The sequence below is a fragment of the Myotis nattereri genome (genome assembly GCF_964212035.1).
Source record: "Myotis nattereri genome assembly, chromosome: 3".
NCBI classification, from domain to species: Eukaryota; Metazoa; Chordata; class Mammalia; order Chiroptera; family Vespertilionidae; genus Myotis; species Myotis nattereri.
Window position 1 is genome coordinate 56,587,021 of NC_138077.1, and position 15,164 is coordinate 56,602,184.

Below are 15,164 nucleotides of genomic sequence, written 5' to 3' on the forward strand. Positions count from 1 at the left end.
AGGGGCAGGTCCTGTCCAACTAAAAATGAACAGTTCCTCAAAGACTTGGATTCTGACCAAACAAGTGGCCTCAAAACCCCTAAAGGAAGAGCTCACGTTTACTACAAACTGGAAGGGTTGTTCTTGAAGCCAAGTCTTAAACACCATAAAGAATAGTGAAAAGAACTAGACTGGAAATCAGGTGGCCTGGGTTTTTACACAGGTTCTGCTGCTGTTTTCTGTACTGACTTCATTTTTCAATTATAAAACGTGAGGATTTGACTAAAACTCTATAGTCACTCCAGGATTCAACAATATTTAATTGTATATTTTAGCATTTTGACAGGACATCTCTTTCAGTTAGTCAACTGTGAGAGTTCTACTTAAGGTATTTAGAACTCTATATGAATGAGATGATGGCCATGCCAACTCCTGAGAAGATATTATAGAAGATTTTATTTGTTACATATGATTCCAAAAAAACTGTGACATTCCTGGTGTCTCTATTAAGAATTCGATCTATCTCAGGACTAGTTTTTGAACATCATTTCTATTAGAATTCGCTACTTAGAAGCTTGCAATGCTGGCATAAAAATATTGTGGGTAACTTTTGCTTTATATTTTACAGACAGACTTTTATAGCTGAAAGGTACTGTATGATCACCTAGCTCAATCTTATTTTTAGAAATGGAAACAAACCAAAAAATATTAGACACTTGCTCAAGGCCACACAGATAACACCTTGAATCAGATATTGTGAGTTTTAGTCTGCTTTTTTCCCCATATTTTCTTCCCACTATTAGCTAAATCTCATAACTATTTGAACCCCTGGGATCTAAATCTGTTACCAGAATCTAGTGGTATGCCATTCTCTCTACTAGCATGGTCTCATAAGGAATTTCCTCTGGGATCTGTGAGGATTAAATAAGTGAAAATGCTTTGAGAACTATAAACACTAAATAGATTTAATGATCACTAATTATATATAGGTGGTCTACATGTATACACATGCATGTACCATACTAGACACTTAAGGTTTTACTTTTGCTTTATGAAAGGTACACAATGTTCTTAAAATCTGTTTAGCATGTGACATCATGCTAGTAAAACAATTTTTCCACCTGTCTCTTGGCCAATTCCATTTAAGCCACTATTTATACTTATTTTTTAAGTAGATAGAGAAGTTACTTGAGTTTTTCTCCCATTAACACTGACATTTGCAGTGAGTTCTGACATTTCCAGGAGCCCAGCTCCATCTTCTGCTCAGCCTGGAGGGTAAGAGGGGTCATTTCTCCATGGAAGCGTCCAGGAGACACGCAGAGGCATCACACACTATCAAGCAGGAAAAAAGTGGTCCCCTTTGGAGCTAGAGACTTACACATTTGTTGGAATCTGTAACAAGGAATGTTTCCCACTGCTCAGGAGGGAACACACAGCCAAGTTACGTATTTTCACCCCATCATCCTTTCCAGATTATTCTGTACTTGGCTGTGAGCTCTAGGCCCAGAATGGGGTAGGAGACTAGAATCAAATATTTTAAAAGTCAGCAGCTCCAAAACAAGCAGAACGGACCTCTTGGAGGGTAGTAGTTTGTGGTTTGGAAAAAAGAAATGAATAAAGGAAAAATAAAATTTGAAATCCAGAGCCTCAGTGGATGGAGAGAAAAATTAATCTTTTTTTTTTTTTTTTTTACGTCATTCAGTACTATCAGATTTTTGTGTCTTAGGATATGGAGCTAGGTTGGTGGAAGATGAGACAAAAAATAGAAATCAACAAATAACTATTTGAGTAAATAGGTCTTCCCTATTTGAAACCATGACCTGTATCCCACTACTCCACTCTTCCCTCACCACAAAGCTAATGATCATTTTTCTTCACCAGAGACTCAGACCATTGTCATCACCTCTTCCCTCTCCTAGCCCAACCAGTCTAATAATCTGGTCAGATTGCTGGAATAATGGATGATTAACACATCAAGCAACTTCTCTGAACCCCTAACTTATCCAGAAAGAATGAGAATTTTAATTGTAGTTTTGTATCTTTGGCCAAAGTTTGAGAAAAAGTTATTGATCATTAATGAATATGAGACACTTAAACAGGCAATGATATTTGAGTCTGTGGGAAACTTCATTTTAATAATGATGCATTAGAAGCACAAGAACCCTGGATGGGGAGTCATAACCTAGTGACTCTGTCTTCATGTTCTATGTGATCTTCATCCTATCTAATAAAAGAGAAACATGGTAATTAGCCGTAACTTTGCTACCCTTCCCATTGGCTAATCAGCGGGATATGCAAATTAACTGCCAACCAAGATGGCGGCCGGCAGCCAGGCAGCTGACGCGAACAGGGAGGCTTGCTTGCTCCAGTGACGGAGGAAGCCAGGTTCCCCGCCTGCCACTGCCAGCCTCTCAGCTGCTCTCTAAGAAACATTGTTACAAATATAGAAGCTAAACAAAACCCCAGAAACCTGCTTTCAGTCAGCCGGGATCTCAGAGCTGTAGTCGCAACAAAGTTTCAAATACAGAAGGTAAACAAAGCCAGAAACCTGCTTTCAGCAGCCGAGGTCTCAGAGCTGGAGCCGAGCCTCAGAGCTAAAGACGGCTCTCAGCTCCAGTGACAGCCATAGAAGGTAAATAAAATCCCAGAAGAAAAAAGAAATAAAAGAGAGGTTGGGAGCTTCAGTCACCCGCCAGCCTGAAAACGGCCCTCAGCCCCTCACCCAGACTGGCCAGGCACCCCAGTGGGGACCCCCACCCTGAAAGGGCTGTGACCAGCTGCAAACAGCCATCATCCCCTCATCCAGGCTGGCCAGGCACCCAAGCGGGACCCCCACCCTGATCCAGGACACCCTTAAGGGCAAACCAGCCGGCCCCCATACGTGCACCAGGCCTCTATCATATAGTAAAAGGGTAATATGCCTCCCAGCCCCGGGATCAGCGGAGCCACAAGGCCTCCTGGCACCGGGATCAGCGGAGCCGCAAGGCCTCCCAGCACTGGGATCAGCGGAGCCGAGAGGCCTCCTGGCACCGGAATCAGCGGAGCCGCAGGCCTCCCAGCACGGGGATCAGCTGAGCAGCAAGGCCTCACTGCCCCTGTTTCAAGCGGAGTCATGAGGCCTCCCAGCACCGGGATCAGCTGAGCAGCAAGGTCTCACTGCCCTGGTGTCAAGCAGAGCTGCAAGGCCTGCCAGCACTGGGATCAGCAGAGCCGCGAGGCCTCCTGGCCCCTGGAGCAGTGTGACAGGGGGCAGCGCACAAACCCCCTGATCGCCCTGCGGCTCTGTGTGTGACAGGGGGCGGGGTCACAACCTCCCTATCTGCCCTGCTCTGTTCGTGGTAGGGGGGAGCTCCCCAATCCCCTGATCGGCCCTGCTCTGTGTGTGACGGGGGAGCTCCCCAAGCCCCCTGATGGGCCCTGCTCTGTGCATGATAGAGGGCAGTGTCCCAACCCCCTGATCGGCCGGCTCTGTATGTGACAGGGGTGGCACCACATCCCCCTGATCTGCCCTGCTCTGTGCGTGACAGGGGGTGGCGCCGCAACCTCCCCATCGGCCCTTCTCTGAGTCCGACCAGGGCCTGCGGGGAAGGCACCCAGGGATTGGGCCTGCCCTCTGCCACCTGGGAGTGGGCCTAAGCCAGCAGGTCGTTATCTCCCGAGGGGTCCCAGATTGTGAGAGGGCACAAGTGGGGCTGAGGGATACCCACCCCGCCCCAGCCAGTGCACAAATTTTTGTGCACCGGGCCTCTTGCCTATATATATATAAGCCCAATATGCAAACTGTCCCCTCGGGAGTTCAACCAACTGGAAGTTTGATTGCTCGCTATGATGTGCACTGACCACCAGGAGGCAGCGCGGAACAAAGGAAGGCCCTGGCCAGCAGCCGGCAGCCAGGGAAGGGAGGCCCCAGCCCATGTATGAATTGAGCCTCTAGTTTGTTTATGATTTATCAGCTCTCTACTGTATGCTGCACACTGAGCATTTAAAGATCTCAGAGACCCTCTCCAGTTCAAAATGCTTTCTTTTTCAAGGAGAAATCTCCCAACACCAAAGGAACTGGGCACATAGCTCTGATATATACACTCATACTATATTGGGTGTCCTATGAACTTTTAGCTATGGATTGCTGTTCTTTCTCTCTCCCCCTTAAACATTCTTATCTTAGGTGCCCTCCATATTTATTTGATGTCATGTTCAAAGAGTATCTTTGTGTGGTAACTCTCCTAAGACTGGAATTGTTTTATTTTACCCTCACATTAAAATGATAGTTTCCGCCGAAACCGGTTTGGCTCAGTGGATAGAGTGTCAGCCTGCGGACTGAAAGGTCCCAGGTTCGATTCCGGTCAAGGGCATGTACCTTGGTTGCGGGCACATCCCCAGTAGGAGATGTGCAGGAGGCAGCTGATGGATGTTTCTCTCTCATCGATGTTTCCAACTCTCTATCTCTCTCCCTTCCTCTCTGCAAAAAATCAATAAAATATATTTTTAAAAAAATAAAATAAAATAAAATAAAATAAAATGATAGTTTCCATTGTATTTCAGTGTGAAGATCGTCATGTAAATTTGCCCCTTCCCCCTTCCTTTGTAGATATTAAAACCAACAAGAAGAGTATAAACTCCATTTATGGTGGAAAATAGGAGAGAGCTCTAAAACCAAGCCACAAATTAGCTAGAAGGACTGCCAAAAGCAGTACTTACCAAGCAGGGTGCCTCTGAGAGGAAACCGAGAGGGGATGCTGTGGCTCCAGAGAGTAAGTAGAGCTAGGAGAGTACTATTCTCAGTGATGAACAGTCTCATCCAGAGGGAAAAGTTTTAAATCCTTAGCTTATGACACTGGGAAGAAGATCCATAGGCTCTACATTAGGGGGACGTAAACACTAAGCAAATTAATGCACAAAACTAATTTTTTTTAATATATTTTATTGATTTTTTACAGAGAGGAAGGGAGAGAGATAGAGAGTTAGAAACATCGATGAGAGAGAAACATCGATCAGCTGCCTCCTGCACATCTCCTACTGGGGATGTGCCCGCAACCCAGGTACATGCCCTTGACCGGAATCGAACCTGGGACCTTTCAGTCCGCAGGCTGACACTCTATCCACTGAGCCAAACCGGTTTCGGCACAATACTAAATTTTAAGGAAAATTCCAGCCCTTCTTACAAGAATTCTGTCAATTGCTGATCCAGAAAAAAACTTCCTTATCCTCTTCAAAAAGGTGCGTCATCAGGAAGTACTATAGAACCCTAGCCAGTGAGGTTCAGTGGGTTGGAGCATCATCCCCTACACCAGAACGTGGTGGGTTTGGTTCCCTGTCAGAGCACATACCCAAGTTTTGGGTTCAATCCCTGGTCAAGGCAACCGATCGATATTTCTCTCTCACATTGATGTTTCTCTCTCATCTTTCCCCTCTTTAAAAATATCAATAAAAGACTGGAGTACCATCAGAGGAGCTTTGGAGGGAGGGGGGAGTGGGAAGAAATAGAAAAATAAAACCGTACATTGAAAACATCAAAAAAATGTTGCCATAAAGTAAATAAAAGTTGTGACTAAATATTTGGCCATGAATTTTTTAAAACTGAATTAAAAAGCTGCTTATTCAAATCAAGCACATGAGCAGAGAAGCAAGAGCTTAGGTACAAGATGATGAAACAACAGAAGGAGATGAACCAGAAGCTGGCAGAGAGCTTAGGGAAGAAATAGAAAGAAAAAATTAAGCCATTTCAGAAATGAAGGGAAAGTTGAAAGGCAAGGGAAAATCAATAAATTTAAAACATGAAGTTTTGGCATAAAATCCTAGGTTCACACTTATTTTCCTTCACCACTTTGCATATTAGACCTTTCTCTTCTCACTCCCAGTATGGCTATTCAGAAGCCTGTCATGGAGCAGATCCTTGACGTTTTGAAGGTGAGAACATTTTTTTCTCTGAAAAAAACCTTTAGAATTTTATCTGGCTTTGAATAATCTTAAATTTCCCTCTAATAAGTATGACAGTATTGTGTTTTTTAAATTTTTATTTATTGATTTATTTTTTGAGAGAGAGAGAGACATCAATTTGTTATTCCACTTATTTAGGCATTCATTGGTTGATTCTTCTATGTGCCCTGACCAGGGATGATATGCACAATCTTAGCATATTGGGACAACGCTACAACCAACTGAGCTACCTGTCCAGGATAGTATTTTTTAAAAAAAATATTTTTATTTCAGAGAGGAAGGGAGAGGTAGAGACAGAGATAGAAACATCAGTGATAAAAGAGAATCATTGATCGGCTGCCTCCTGCACACCCCACACTGGGGATCAAGCCTGCAACCTGGGCATATGCCCTGACCAGGAATTGAACCATGACCTCCTGGTTCTTAGGTCAACAATCAACCACTGAGCCATGCTGTCCAGGAAGTATTGTTTTTGGGGGTTTTAATATATATATATATATATATATATATATATATATATATATATATATATATATATATATATATATATAATGTATATACATTGCCAAGAAAAAGGGTACAGCTATGATTGAAATTAATATGGTAGAAAGGTGACTACAATCAACTCCATGGTGCCACTGACAGCAACTCCGGGCTGCTTGTCACCCTCCATGCTCCCTGCTCACAGGGCCCAGACGGGTGGGGAGCAGATGTTACTCTCAGACTACCAACAGTGCCTGCTGCTTCATCTGCTGGGATACTGTTATGTTTTAAAATAGACATGCATTTCACAAACTATTATTCATTGCAATGAAGATGCAAAAGTCACACCATCCAACGATGACCCATCTGAAACAGAAGTGACTCCGGTAGCTCTTTCACGGTGGGAGCCTGCACTGAAACTTGTGAGGGGCATGGAGAAACAGCTGTGCTCCCTCACTAGACCCCTGCCTCAGAATTGTGTTCGCTCCCGAAAAACATTCTTAATATTCAAAACATTTTGCGAAGTTGTCTTAATTTGGGATTTCTGTAGTGTGTCTCTGGGATGAAAACACGGGGCACTTGGGCCAGTATCATTTCCAATTGTAACTGTTTTGTATATTTTTGCTGTTTAAAATACGTCCAAGGTTACTTCTGAGTCATAAATACCTAGTATCCTTAAAATGCATATGTAAAGTAATTCATCTGCTATGTTTCGGGAACTTTGTTGTATGCAAATTGTTAATGTTCTTAACTCAGTAGGATTAAGCCAAAAGGCATGATTTTGTTTCAGTGTAATAAATAATATACACTTTTAAAAAATGTATATAGATATAGATATAGATGATATAGATATAGATAGATATTATTGATTTTTTTACAGAGAGGAAGGGAGAGGGATAGAGTTAGAAAAACTGACAAGAGAGAAACATGGATCAGCTGCCTCCTGCACACCCACTACTGGGGATGTGCCCGAAACCAAGGTACATGCTTTGACCAGAATCGAACCTTTGACCCTCCAGTCCGCAGGCTGACACTCTATCCACTGAGCCAAACCAGTTAGGGCAGTATTGGTTTTTTAAATGTCTCCTGTTATTGCCCTATTCACTCTTTAAATCAATGATCTTAATTTTTTTCTAATTCTGGAAATTTTTTAGTGAATATTTCTTCAAATATTTCTTATAATTTATTTTTCTCTCTGTGTAATTCCTATTAAGCTTCTATTTCAAACCTTTGTGTTTCGTAACTTTCCTCTTATTTTTACCATCTCTGTGTGTCTATGCTTAACGTTTCTGAAGAAAATTTTCTGATCTGATTTTTCATCTCTTATTTGTGCTTCAGCTATATCTATTTTGCTGATAAATTTATTTACTGATTCCTAATTTCAACTTTTATATTATTCACATAGTTTGTTCTTATTTATAATTGCCTATTCCAGCTTCATATATCCAATGTGCTCTCTTGTCTTGTAAAACATATTTATGATGTGTATTTTAAATTCTCTATCTGGTCCATTGATTTTGTTTCCTTTAACATGGACTGTTAAGCATGAGCACCTTGTTTGTATTATTCGTTCTCCATGTACATTCATATTTCTTTGGGAATATTAGTTACCTAGATAGATAATGTATAATGTATACCTGGGAAAGGTAACGGAAATCCAGACTATAACTTCAACCCCTCATGATGACTTTATAAAATGTACATGATGTTGTGGGGTGGTAGTCATAGTAATAGAAAATTTTCCTTAGACTGATGACTTCTGTTATTTCAGTCTAGACTTTATCACTCCCTGTTTATCAATCCATATGAGTTGACTTTTCCTGTATCTTTCCCCCTAGCTCTGCTCTTTTTCAAGTTTTCTCCCTTAGGATTGGACTAGGATGCAGGCAGGACTGCACAGAGGTCAAGACCTTGATCTTCACCTGTTATTAGTTGTTCTCCACCAGCCAGATTCCAACTCTGCCATAACATAATTCACACATCCAGTGGCACTGTGCTGGCATTACTCTTCTGCCCCACCCAGGCGATGAGGTGAGCAGTGACTCACTCAGAACAATGTGAAAGGGAAGAAGATACAATGAGATTGTTCTTTCACAATCCTTCATCTGCTTGGCCATCTATCTAGGCCGCCATATCCCATATTCATACTGGAATGCAACCACTTCCTGTCTTCCTAAAAATTTCTCAATGTTTTTATATTATGCTAGAGGCCCAGTGCACAAAATCGTGCACTCGGGGGGGGGGGTGCCCTCAGGCCCGGCCTGTGCCCTCTCACAATCTGGGAGCCATTAGTCAGACATCCTTAGCACTGCCATGGAGGCGGGAGAGGCTCCCACCACCACAGCTGCACTTGCCAGCCATGAGCCCGGCTTCTGGATGAGCAGCGCTCCCCCTGTGGGAGCACACTAACCACCAGGGGGGCATCTCCTGCATTGAGCATCTGCCCCCTGGTGGTCAGTGCGCATCATAATGACCTGTAGTTCTGCCGTTTGGTCGATTTGCATATTAGCCTTTTATTATATAGGATTTTGTTATCTATTGCCCTGTTTGTCACTTGTAGGGTCGGTTCTGAAAAGAAGACAGCAGCCCATGTTTGTTTGCCGTCCTGTCTTCCCCACTAATGCCTAATGTCACCTCTGTCACTTGCCAAGTTCTGCAATATCAGTGGGTCTGTGTCTACTCTCTCTAGTCTGTTTCCCTTATCTATTTTTTTCCTCTATGCAATACCACACTTCTAATTATTACAAATTTATAATGTCTTGATATCTAATAGGATGATCCTTTTATTTATCTTCTAAATTGTCTTGGCTATCCTGGGGTCCTTTACTTCTCTCTGTGAATTGAGGGATTAGTTTGTAAAGTTCTATGAAAAATCCTCTTGAGATTTTATTGGAACTGCTTTGAATTATTAGGTTAATTTGGAAAATTGCCATCCTATCTAATAAAAGAGAAACATGGTAATTGGCGTACGACCGCTACCCTTCCCATTGGCTAATCAGCGAGATATGCATATTAACTGCCAGTCAAGATGGCGGCCAGCAGCCAGGCAGCTTGAAACTAACATGAGGCTTGCTTGCTTCAGTGACGGAGAACTCCAACGTTCCCCGCCTGCCTTGCCGGCCTCTGAGCTTGCAGTTTAAGAAACATTGTAACGAATATAGAAGCTAAACAAAATCCTAGAAACCTGCTTTCAGCGAGCCGGGATCTCAGAGCTGGATTTTTATACATTGTTTCGATTATAGAACCGAAACAAACCAGATACCTGCTTTCAGGAGCGGAGGCCTAAGAGCTGGAGCCTCAGAGCTAAAGCTGGCCCAGAATAAAAAAAAAAAGAAAAAAAGGAGCGGTTGGGAGCTTCCGTCACCCGCCAGCCTGAAAACAGCCCTCAGCCCCTCACCCAGACTGGCCAGGCACCCCAGTGGGAACCCCCACCCTGAAGGGTGTGTGACCAGCTGCAAACAGTCATCATCCCCTCACCCAGGCTGTCCAGGCACCCCAGTGGGGACCCCCACCCTGATCCAGGACACCCTTCAGGGCAAACCAGCCAGCCCCACCCATGCACCAGGCCTCTATCCTGTATAGTAAAAGGGTAATATGCCTCCCAGCACCGGGATCAGCGGAGCCGAGAGGCCTCCCAGCACTGGGATCAGCGTGACGGGGGAGCTCCCCAACCCCCTGATTGCCCTGCAGCTCTGTTCTGGACAGGGGAAGGCGCCCCAACCTCCTGATCAGCCCTGCTCTGTGCCTGATACGGGGGAGCTCCCCAACCTCCTGATCGCCCTGCAGCTCGTTGTGTGACAGGGTGCGGCACCCCAACCCCCTGATTGGCCCTGCTCCGTGCGTGACAGGGGGTGGCGCCGCAACCTCCCCATCGACCCTGCCTTGAGTGTGACAGGGGGCGGTGCCCCAACCCCCCTATCGGCCCTACCCTGAGCGTGACTGAGGGTGGCATTGCAACCTCCCAATCCGCCCTGCTCTGTGCATGACAGGGGGCGGCGCCACAACTCCCCAATCGGCCCTGCTCTGAGCCCGACCAGGGGCTGCACCTAGGGATTGGGCCTGCCCTCTGCCACCCGGGAGCAGGCCTAAGCCAGCAGGTCATTATCTCCCGAGGGGTCCCTGACTGCGAGAGGGCACAGGCTGTGCTGAGGGACCGCCCCTCCCCCCCCCCCCCCCGAGTGCACAAATTTTTGTGCACCGGGCCTCTAGTCTTATTATATTGAGACCTTTAATACACTAATGCATATTGCCCCATAAAGATCTTGCTAAACTTTTGTGAAGTTTTTTCCCAGGTACTTTGTAGCTGTCACTACTATTGCAAATCACTTTTTGGGGGGCCCTTTTTTGCAATAAAATATCTTTTTTCTGATCATATAAAAATAAATGCTCATTCTAAAAATCTGACCATTATATAAATATATAAAGAAGAAAGTAAAACCCACCTGAAAGCCACCATCCTGAGATTAACCTGTTGATTATCCTTTTAAGCATTCTTTATACTTACAATATTCATACACAAGTAAATTTACATATTTTTAAATCAATGCTTTTCCTCTCCACCTCCTTCCCTTTCTTATTCCCCAGCCACACGCTTGTAACCTACATTCATAACCCAGTGTGTGACCTTCAATATTTTCTCCAGGCTCATAAAATCCTATGTAGATCTTTGTATGTATATAAATGTCAGGGAGTTGATCATTGTTTTACAAAAGGGGATCATATTGTACTTTTCTGTCTTGATTTTCTCATGCTTAGAAGTTCCTATGAAAATCCCTCTAGATAACATCTAGAAAATCATTTAGTGTAGATCTAATGCATTCATTTCAATGGCTGTTTAATGTTCCCTGGTATGGAGATATAATGCTCCAATTTATTTGACAATTTGGTTCAGTTGTATATAATGAGAACTAGTTATTTTAAGTAGAAAGGGATTTAACGTAGGGAATTTTGAACTTACAAAATTATTAGAGAGACCAAGTAGCAGACTTTAGGCTGGGCCTCCAGGATGACTCCCACAAGAGTACGACAGAACCTGCCCAGCAAGGGAGTTGCTACATCCAACACAGAAAGTTGCTGTCCCCGCTGCTGGTTCCAGAATCACATCACCTTAGCTGCATCGTGGGGATCTGGATGCTACCGCCAGAACTTTTAACTCCAGACCTATATTGTGTCTGTCAGGTCTGCACTATACCTCTGATTGGTGAACTTAAATCACCATCTAGACCCCTAGCTTCAGGGAGTCTGGGAAATATATCTTTAGCTTTCCATTCAGAGAGTCTGGGAAATGTATCTTTAGCTTTCCAGCCTCTGCAAAATGGAAAGACACACAAGAAAAGGGTTCACTAGAGGAAGAGTGGGCCAATCCACCAAATCTGCTGTGAGCATTCACTATGTTTACAGTTTGGGGTCTCCTGTGAACAGTCTCACACAATAAGCACACTTCTCATGTGGCCTCATGTGTTTCTACTTCTATCTCTAAGGAACAGTGGCACAGGAGCAGAATTTGGGGGTCAAAGGATATGTATTTTTAAAAACAGATCTTACCAAGTTGCCTTCTTAAAAGGTTACATACAATACTTTACATTTCTGTTAGCAATGTGTGAGAATTGATACCAGCAATCAGCAATAGAAACTATGGTTTGGGGTGTGTGTGTGTGTTGGTGTGTGTGGGTGCGCGCGCGCGCGCGCACTTACTTTTTATTATGGAGAATTTCAAACACAAAAGTGTTGTGTGTCAATAGTATAATGAATTCTCATGTTCCCCATCAGCCAGCCTCAAACACCTTCAATCCATGGCCAAACCTGTCCCATCTATTTCCCCTTGTTTCATATGATTTTAAAGCAAATACCAGACACCATATCATTTCTTCCATAAATATAAATGTATTTCTAAAAGAGAAAATAAGCACAATATTATCATATCTAAAAAAGTAGTAAGTTATTTATTAAATATTCAGTGTTTTTATTTTTTGTGTGTAAGGATTCAAACAAGGTCCACAAATTGCAATCTAGTAGTCTTTTATGACTTCTTTAATTTATGTATTTCCCACTTTATCTTTTAGTTCCTTACAATATATTTGTTGGAGGAACTGCAGGTTGCATCCCTATATTGTAGTAGAATATTTTCCTCATCCTAGTTATTCCAAGAGAACTGATAGTATACAACATAAGCTTGGTCAAATTTGGTTTGACCTTTTTGGCTAAAAACAAAGAATAATTCATAGATTGATGTCTGCTCTTCTATCAGAAGTCACATAATGTCTGGTTGTGTCTCCCTTTATGATGTTAGCAAACCATGCTCAGTGTCATGATCCATTAGGGTTGCAAAATGGTCATAGCCCAATTCTATTCTTTTTATTGTGACCTAGAATACAACTATCAAGAAAAACTTCTCACCTCTAATTTTCAGTGACCCAATAATGCAGTTCATATACATATACATAGACAAGAAAAATCCTTGGTTCTTTCCAGTTATTTACCAGTCTTCAAAATAACGAATTGGTTCCCCAACATCCTTCAGTAATGACTTGTTTTTTAATATCACTGTAAATTCATGAATTAAATTTATTTGATGTATTTCAATCCATGGCAGCTACGTTTGATCAGTGGGAACTTTGCTATGGCTGTTTTTATATTTGCCAGTGTCAAGTAATTTTATGTTACTTTCATTTTTATTTCCCTATTTTCCAGTGAATTAGAGCATATTTATTTTTGTTGGGCCTCTGGGGTTCACTCACTAATGAATTTTTCATTTGTATCCTTTGCACAATTTTCTATTCAGTTGTTGGTTTTTTCTCATCGATTTGTAAGGGCTCTTTGCATAGAAAGCAATCCTTTTTTGAGAATATAGTAGCACATTCTTCCAGACATATTTATTGATATTAACTTTGAGTACCTTTTACCAAAACCAAAAGAGTTATTTGTATATGGTCAGATACACCTGTCTTTTATTTTATGCACAGTTTCTTGGTTTTTAGTAAGGGAAATCTCCCCAAACCATAGATTGTACATATACTTTTTCCTAGATATTTTTCTTCAAATTTTAAAATTATTTTTCTTTTACATTTAAATCTTTAACCTATTTGCAATTTAGGTTTGAATTTAGTATAATATGGCAGTCCAGTTTTATTTACCAATTGCCCTATTTTTTTAAAAATCATCTTTTTCCCATTGAACAAATACTTTAGCATACAAACATTCCTAATAACCACTGTGATATAATTGTCAATTATTTATTTTGTTCAAGAAATATATTTTGTTCCACAAATGCCATATTGACTTGAGTGCATAAACTGTATAGTAGGACTGATATTTCAGTAAGTCCCCCCACATACACACTCTCTCTTATTACATTTTTATATTGTTTTAGCTATTCATTGTCATTCTTTCCATAATCATTCTACCTAATTCCAACAAAAAACTCTGTTTGAATTCTAATTGGAACTATATTAAATTTGTATATTAAAATTTTTAGAATTAACATTTTTATATTGTCTTTCTGGGAACACAATGTGAATTTCAACGTATTCAAATCTTGTTTGGTGTCTTTTAATAGTTTTTTTTCCCCCAGTGTTCTTCTTTTCTGTATTGATCCTGAGTCTATCTTGTTAAATTTATAAGTATTTAGAATTTTTGTCACTATCATAATTTGAATGGATTTTTATTAGTGGCATAAGAAAGAACTTTCCAGGCAGGATGTTCAATCACTGGGACTCATAACCAAAGGCTCCTTCCCGTCACCGGGAAGGAAAGGTGAGTGCGCATCTTTCTAAGACCATCTAGTTACAGTCTTGCTGCGCAGTAGGGGGAGGGACAAGATGAGACCCTCCAGGGGGAAGACCTACAAAGAGGAGAAATCTGAAACATTGCTATTTTAGCCAACCTCCTGATTTCAAGCTTCTGTTCATGCAAGAGCTCTTGACTTAACTGGACAGTTTTTTCAATAGGTACAGGGATGTGTAGGAGACGGTTATAAAACATGCTGAAATAATGCAGGCAAAAATTTTCCAAAGAAGGATTTCTTCTGTTTTTTTTTTTTTTTTTCCATTTTGTTATTATGATAAGTAATACAACTTATCTGTACTTTCACTAACTTTGTGTTTTCACAAATAATGAAAAGAATTTTAGCCCACTGGAGGCCAGCATACTGAATTTAACATGGCATGATTGAATAACTAATTGATATTCCATGGAATAATATTTACCATTTATGGGATAATTATTATGTGTCAAGAACTCTGTTCGGATGCTTTGCAGTGCATCTTCTCATTCAACCTTCAAAACAACCCTATGAAATGAACAGGGCTTATTTCATTTGATCTTGTTTCTAACAATTAGGAAATTAAGGCCCAGAAGAATTTAAATTACTTGTCCAAGGTCACACAACACATTAATGGCACAACTTCGATGCAAACCAAGTGGCTGACTCAAAGGATCTTACCATTATACTGTACTATTTCCACACACAAAAAATTTTAGGTAGAAATATATTCCTTAACCTCTAATCTCCATTTCCCCTTTCACAAAACAATGGATTATTAAAAAATTGATGATATCATCTGGCTGTAGATTCTCATTGTGCAGAAAATTGAGATTATAGAATTTATAAATCAAGGGTCTTACATAAAAATACCCCTAAATTTGCTTTATATGATAAACTAGAGGCCCGGTGCACAAACATTTGTGCACTCAGGGGGTCCCTCAGCCCGGCCTGTGCCCTCTCACAGTCTGGGACCCCTTGGGGGATGTCCACCTGCTGGCCTAGG